The sequence below is a fragment of the Macrobrachium rosenbergii genome, chromosome 24 (genome assembly GCF_040412425.1).
Source record: "Macrobrachium rosenbergii isolate ZJJX-2024 chromosome 24, ASM4041242v1, whole genome shotgun sequence".
NCBI lineage: Eukaryota > Metazoa > Arthropoda > Malacostraca > Decapoda > Palaemonidae > Macrobrachium > Macrobrachium rosenbergii.
In genome coordinates, this window is record NC_089764.1 from 13,673,327 (window position 1) to 13,680,718 (window position 7,392).

Here is a 7,392-nt window from a genome sequence, read left to right on the forward strand (position 1 = left end):
CGATCGAACACTTTCCCAATGGTTCGTTTTTTCTCGCCCAACAGACGACCTACCTGGAAACGACTCCTTCGGGTGAATCCTTTTACCCTTTCTGCGGAGACACTTTGGAATGGCCAGGAGTCCACACTCCGACTGCCACGACAAACAGAGATCAAACATGTATGCCAGTCGGAACTACCGGATCTCCAATAATTGTGAGTATGGAATATTTCAATCATACAAGCGCTTACGAACTTCATGAGCTGTGTTCGCTTGGCGATCGCTGTTCGATATGTATAATTCATAATTAATGCGTAGGTATTTGTTGCATATTTGATCATTCTTCGTTTTTCAGACCCATATTGCTCCCAAAAACACATACACACTAGTATGAAGTATTCAGGAACAGGGGAATAAAGTTTTCATACAACCATGAGAGTTTAGAGAAACAGAAGCATTACACACAGATCGTCATCGTTACTGGAGTCATTGTCAGGGGGGGACCAAAGTACTTCATCAAAATAAATTCAAAGTAACCCTGAACCTTTTCTAATTTCGTAGACTACACAAGCCAACGGCCTTATGTCCTTACGGGTGCTTTCATTTCCTGGCTATGCCAGCGAACCACGTATTTTGGTTGGTGATCTTGTAAATTATCTAACATTTCTTTTCCCAAATTTCTCCAGGCACCAATTACCATCCAGCAGCAAGGGCCCCATTACTTCTACTTCGTGACAAAGGACACGGCGAATGAGCATGCCCTTCCTGATAAGCTTATAGGCAACATCAATATTGCATACACGCAAAATGCTTGTTAGAAGCATAGCTGTATACCTGTTGGAACTTTGTGTGGACGAATCTCAAGTGTCTTGTGTATTATTCTCAAGTCTGTAATAATATCTATACCAGTGGTTCTCAACCTTTTTATTACCACGCCCCCCCTAAAATTTGGTCCTTCCCTCCACGCCCCGCCCCCCCTTGCATCTGAGTAACATTCCCTCCCAGATTTAAAGGCAAATGAAAAAAAAGGAGAAAGAGAAGGGGTGTTTTTATTCCTTTAGGAATGTATTAGTGAGATACTTGATGCTGCTTCTTAGCGACTCTTGTTAAGAGAATAACGAATACAATTAGAGAATTTTTTTTATTTTTCCCAAGGGCTCGCGCCTCCCCTGGGAATTGCTGACACCCCTAGGGGGCCCCCCAGGTTGAGAACCACTGATTTATACCGTATTTATCGTACGTGGTAGAATGAAACCCGACAGACCACAGTGACGCTCCTTGCATTTGGCAGTTCCAAAGAAGATCACTACGCATGACAACGGAAACTGTTAATCATTTCTATTATTTCTATTAAATGCAGTCCACACATTTGTGGTTTTCTGGTTAATATACTTGTAAGAAGATAGTCTGTGTTTCAGTTTTATGATAAAAAAGAGTTCCAAACTTATCTATGGTCACTTGGTCATACAGGAGCACCCAAAAATTTTCTCAAAAGCTGTTGATATTAAAATCTTAGGTTTCCCTACGGGAAAATGACTTCGCTTTCTCTCTAACCATAAACATCTCGATTCTCTTCAGTTCCTCTCTGTCATAAAGTTTTTCGTGTTTTCATTCACGCATTATCAATGTTTGCAATTACTTTTTTTTTGTACATGAAAATGGACATTTTCATAAGAGCATGGTGCAGTTGCAAGGGGATTCCCATTTATTTTTCTTTTCAGTATCTGTGAAAGAGGTCGATATTACGTATCTGTTATTGGTTGCTGTCTCAATATGAAGCGGGTTTAGCAGTTCAAGTGAGCAATGTTAGGATACTTTATCCGATGGTGATACAGTTATTACGCTGTATTATTATCGTCAGGGATTCTGGAGGCCAGCCATGATGAGCTTTCTAAGACTAACAGTATCTAAGTCATAATCTTGTATTTGGCAACACACAAATCTGGCAGCGCTCTTTCCACTCCTCAGCCATGAAACTCTGTCGATTATAGTTGTCCCAGATAATTATCTGTAATTAACTGTGATCTTGACAGGTAAAAGGTCTACAATGAAAATTTTACCGACATGTCCATTTGTTCACTGATGGATATGAATTGGCCCGACACTGACAAACGATCAACTTTCAAATGACAAATTATGAGGTAGTTGATCGCAGTCCATTTTCCAGTATTGTTTTCCCTATAGGAAAGGTCCACTTCATCATTTTAAATTGATGTGCTTGGCATTATGAACACCAGACAGTTTCAGCCGAATGAGAATTTTACTTATTATGGCGAAAATGAATGCGCTAAGTTATTTGAATTTTGTCGTCACTGCTAAATCACTAATCTCTTCCTAGCAAGTATTTCAAACCCAGCTTCAAAAAATTTCTTATTCTATTTACCCTCGTTTCTAGAAAACTATAATTTTATTCTGCATTAACAAGTTCCTCATCGTAGGATTTATTTTCTTGCGCCCCTGTTGAACTTTCATGCCACTGAAACCAAAGTCGAAAAGGACTGCAATAAGATGAAAATTACTCGTGATTTTACTTCCACAGGAAACCGCGTATAATATGTAATGCCTACTGCCATACGATTCAGACCCTTGGTTCTCTTGTCTGAACATTGTTCTCGTGTTCGGTCAGCAGCGCCCTTCAACTGTAAATGATGTCACTCAAAGCTGTGGCAGTGGTTCCCTTTTCCCAATCATTAGTAACTTTGCAATACAGTAGAGACCATTACCAGAGGAGAGCCTAACTGCCCATTTTCAACTAGCGCTATTTCAACAAGAAAGTTCTCACTGGTCTTCCTTGCTAGTGTCCGGAAAACCACAGCGAGCTACTCGCTTCGTAGAGCATCTGCAGCCGTGTACAGCGAAGGTGGCACGACGCACCACTTGTACTACCCGGTAGTCCAGTGGCGTTCCTGAAGGGAAGGGGGCCTGTTTGAAATCGCCCCCCCGGGCCCCAAAGTGAAGGGGGACCCCAAAATCCGAAATTTAACCATTGCTCCTATGACAGGACAAGCTAAATTTCTGAAATTTGCATTTACAAGTGCCTTTAAAATGATCCTACAATTGCTCATATTCTAAAAATTCCCCCCCCCCAACCCACCCCGCTGCATTGCTCGCTTCGCTCGCCTCCCACCCCATAAGAGGGCCCCTAAATGGGACTGTGGCCCCCGGGCCCCAAAATGTCCAGAAACGCCCCTGCCCGGTACTTGAAGTTTTTTCCTTTAAGCGTAAAGCTATCAAGTGACTTCCCACTAGCACTACTGATGTGGAACGGGATGGAACATGAATACAGAATTTAAGTCATAGGCCAAGCGCTAGGACCCACGACATCATTCAACGCTGAAAGGAAAATCGAGAGTAGAAAGGTTTGAAAGGTGAGACAGGAGAAAAACCTCGCAGTTGCACTACGAAACGATTGTAAAGGAGAGGGTGGACAGCAAGACGGAAAAGAGAATATGAATGGAAGAGGTACAGTAAAAGAAATGAAAGGGGTTGCAGCTGGGGGCCGAAGGGACGCTGCAAAGAACCTTAAGTAATCCCTATAGTGCACCGCTTGAGGTGCACTGACGGTGCTATCCCTCTACGGGGCGTCCTATTAATGCAGATGTTCACCTCTTCAAAGGCTGTAATACTGCTTTAAACAGCCGTTCACAATTGTCTTTGATTTCCGATTTGCACTGCTGCTTTTAAAAGTAACTACTAATTTGTTTATTTTGTTTGCTATTTTTTTTCACTGGTTTCTCATTATTCACTTGTAAATATTTTGTTCTGTCGAAGCTTCTTTTGAATAATAATAAAGATGATGAGTAGCCTAAACCTTCTGGCATTATGCATATCAAGTGACCGTATTCTTAATGAAATTTGTATGACGTCAATGGCGCAGTTAGGAAGTTTGACGTCAGACCACCCAGGCCCCTGTAGAGGGGTAGTGCCGTCGGAACACCTTAAGAGGTGCACTATAGGCACTAATTCAGGTTCTTTGCAGCGTCCCTTCGGCCCCTAGCTGCAACCACTTTCATTCCTTTTACTGTACCTCCTTTCGAATTTCCTTTCTTCCGTCTTACTTTCCACCTTCTCCTAACAATTGTTTCATAGTGCAACTGCGAGGTCTTCCTTCTGTTACACCTTTAAAAACTTTTACTCTGTTTCCCTTTCAGCACTGAATGACCTCATAGGCCTAAATTTTATATTCCATTTCAACCTCCTATCCTCTCTGTTCCTCATTTCTTCATTTTTTTTGGACATACCATCTTAATGCATTAAAGTCATATTTATAAGTCAAGAAGATTGCTTATCAAACTATTGTCGAACATTTTAACCCACTGTGGGCTCCTTGTATCGCAGGGGGTCTAACATTTCCCAACAATAGTAATAACCACAATGATAGTAAAGGGTGAACACTATAACATTTTGCTACAGATTTAATTTTCAGAGCAGGGAAAGTATCAAATTTTCTTAAACTGTATCATAATCGAAGGTATGCAGTAATTGTACTTAGTAATAATAATGTAATTGTGCTGCAACAGAGGATGATCTACCAAATGGAAAAAGAATTAATGGAGAACCCTTATTAGCTCTCAGCAGGGATTATAATCTCTGCTTTTTCGGATATAGTTAGCCTAGAGGACGAAGTGCTAATGAAAAGTTATTGTTCATAAACACTAGGCTAAAAGTTGTTGTAAGCAAAGAATTCTGGCTGGTAACCGCAATATAAATGTTATTCGCCAACCGATCAATACTGAAAAGCCACTTCGCATCCTAAAACAGGTGAACAATTACATGTGAAGAATTGCATACCACCGAAATATAGGTAGTATCAAAATATAATTGCAGTGTATAATAATCTTCGTACAGATTCTCGGTGAGATATTGATAGTGCACTTGCCAACTTATCGCAACTGAATTCACTTAATAAATTCAGTATGCATTATCGGCATTTTGAGTTACGATGCTTATACATTTTTCCGTTTTCTTTCAGTACTCATTACATAACTACCACAACTGCTCAGCTGAAACTAATCGGGTGGTTTTCTGTTTATGTACGCTGTAGTGGTACCCTGTTTTCTCTCTCTCTCTCTCTCTCTTTCTATGTCGTTAGTCTCAATTAAGATTTATACTGCAATATTTATTAAAATGGTATACGGGTATACAGTTATGTGAAATGCAGTCCCGAGCCTCGCTACATGCTATTCAGCAAGGTGTCAGGACAGATCTTATGGTTTCGTAGGGAGAGGCTATGGGTAACGCCTCTTGTTCCCGAAGACACTGAAACATACTTTCATATTACAAGTATTTTCAAGTCAATATTTGTAAGAATAACGAGAGATAACTACTGAGACAAAAAAAAAAAAAACTTCCTTCCGCACCTTACGATATAAAAAGCCAAAGCTTATTTTCACAGCTTTCACTATTTTAAATAAAAGTTAGGCCTACAGTACTAACTTGCTTGTTCTATAAAAAAAAAAAAAAAAAATTATACATACTATCATGCATCAACATGTTGACGGTTCTGGCTGTTGTATATGTGACGGTTTCGGCTGTAATTCGAAAGCCAACCAGTAGAAAATAAGTTTTAATAGGCCTAACAAATGGCGCCAATGAAGTTATATAGGCCTAGCAAAAAATAGCATGATGCTCGCATACTAAAAGATAAGTAAAATTTTACTTAAACCATTATCGCATTTTGAACTCGAAGATGTCCTGTCCCTAGGTTCTAATGAACCTGAGCTATGAACGTTTCTGATGTTCGTTTCGTTAGCAAATAACCTAACCAACCACACCTAACCTAACTTAACCCCAGCGCATGATATTAGTTTGAAAACATTCCAAAACCTCACTTTAATCTGAACGAGAACTATCAATCGGATTAACATTCTTGTATTTCACTCGTTTTGTGCTTTCTCCCAGTCAAACAAACCCGCTTTCCCACTGTGGTCCCCTGAATTGTAGGATATAAGGGTGGGATCCACTATCTCTAACAGTACCCATTTGCTGACGAAGCGAATGTCAGCAACCTTCAAACCACACAGTAAACATAGGAAAATGATACTATCAAGTCCAAAATGCAATAGTAATTTAAGGTAAAATAATACCATGATATCTAGTTCATGGCACAAATAAAGTTGTGTAGGCCTACCAGCTAAACAGAATTTTAACAATGATCATTTAAACTGTGCGAGTTCATACCTCTAATTAACATAAAACGTTGCAACGCTTGCAATCACCCTCACGGGGCGACTTAGTAGCCTACACACCTGGAGAACTGCAGGCTAGATTCTGAAGTGAGCAGTTCAGTCCTCAGCTTAGCCTAGTGTGAATCGTTTAGTCGAAATAACTTTCAAACACAACGAAACTGGATTGCAGTTTTCATAGCTGCCAGGCCAAGTTCGGTTGCCAAAGCGCGGAGAAGCGACCAAAAGTGCAGAGAAGATTCGAGGGGAAGTCATTGAATGCAGAGTCGAGGTCTGCACTCCTCACGTATGCGGAGCTGTAGGTCCGGATATATATTTATGCTTTTAAAACGTTTTTCCGTTAATAAAAACTAATTAAAATTATAACTCTGTTTCATTAACCACATTACACATATTTAATATTTTTGAAAATACTAATATTTTTGAAAACCGAACCATTTTCACCGTAATAGTCTCGAGTGTTTACGCACCATCAGATACGATAGAAGTCAATTAAGAAGAACCGATTGTGACAACAACAGATGACGTAGCCCAAACGTGATGTCCTACAATACATTCATTCTTTAGGTCCAGCAATCTTCAATTTGCCTTCGTAATTATACAGTATATATAGGTTAGTAAAGTTTGGTTAATTTGTGAATTAATCTTACGGTGAAAACTGACTTACATTGTTGTAAACTTAGTCATGTTTAATGAGTTTTTTTTCTACAAAACAACTGCAAATCTGTAATAGGCAATTGCATTAGCTGAAGTGATTCAACTGATTATAACATTGCTTGGCAACTCTACACCACCCGGTGCGGGTTAGTTTCTCGGTGATGTGCGGGCTTCGCGGCAACCCTGAAAAATTTTTTTAATTTTATTAATTAAGTTCAATTTCGAGAAATGGGAAGCAATGCGCACGCATCGAGCTACTGTCATTTCGCGCAGGTACGGTTTATTGAATGTTAATAGTAACTAGTTCTGATGCAAGTAGTCCAGTATGACCACTCAGAATTTTTAGATTTCCCAAGATTTGTGACACAAAATATCCAAAATAAGCAAAAAAATAAACAAATGAATAAAAATAAAACCAAGATCCTAAAATTCTTTTTGTTCAATGATATCAAACTTACCTTAAGTAATTACAGGTATTCTTTCAAAAAGCATCAATCACTAGAGTGGTGATCTCGCTGCCGAGCGTGTGACCTTGTGCGGCCATATTGAAAGGTCTCGGTCCAGCTCATAG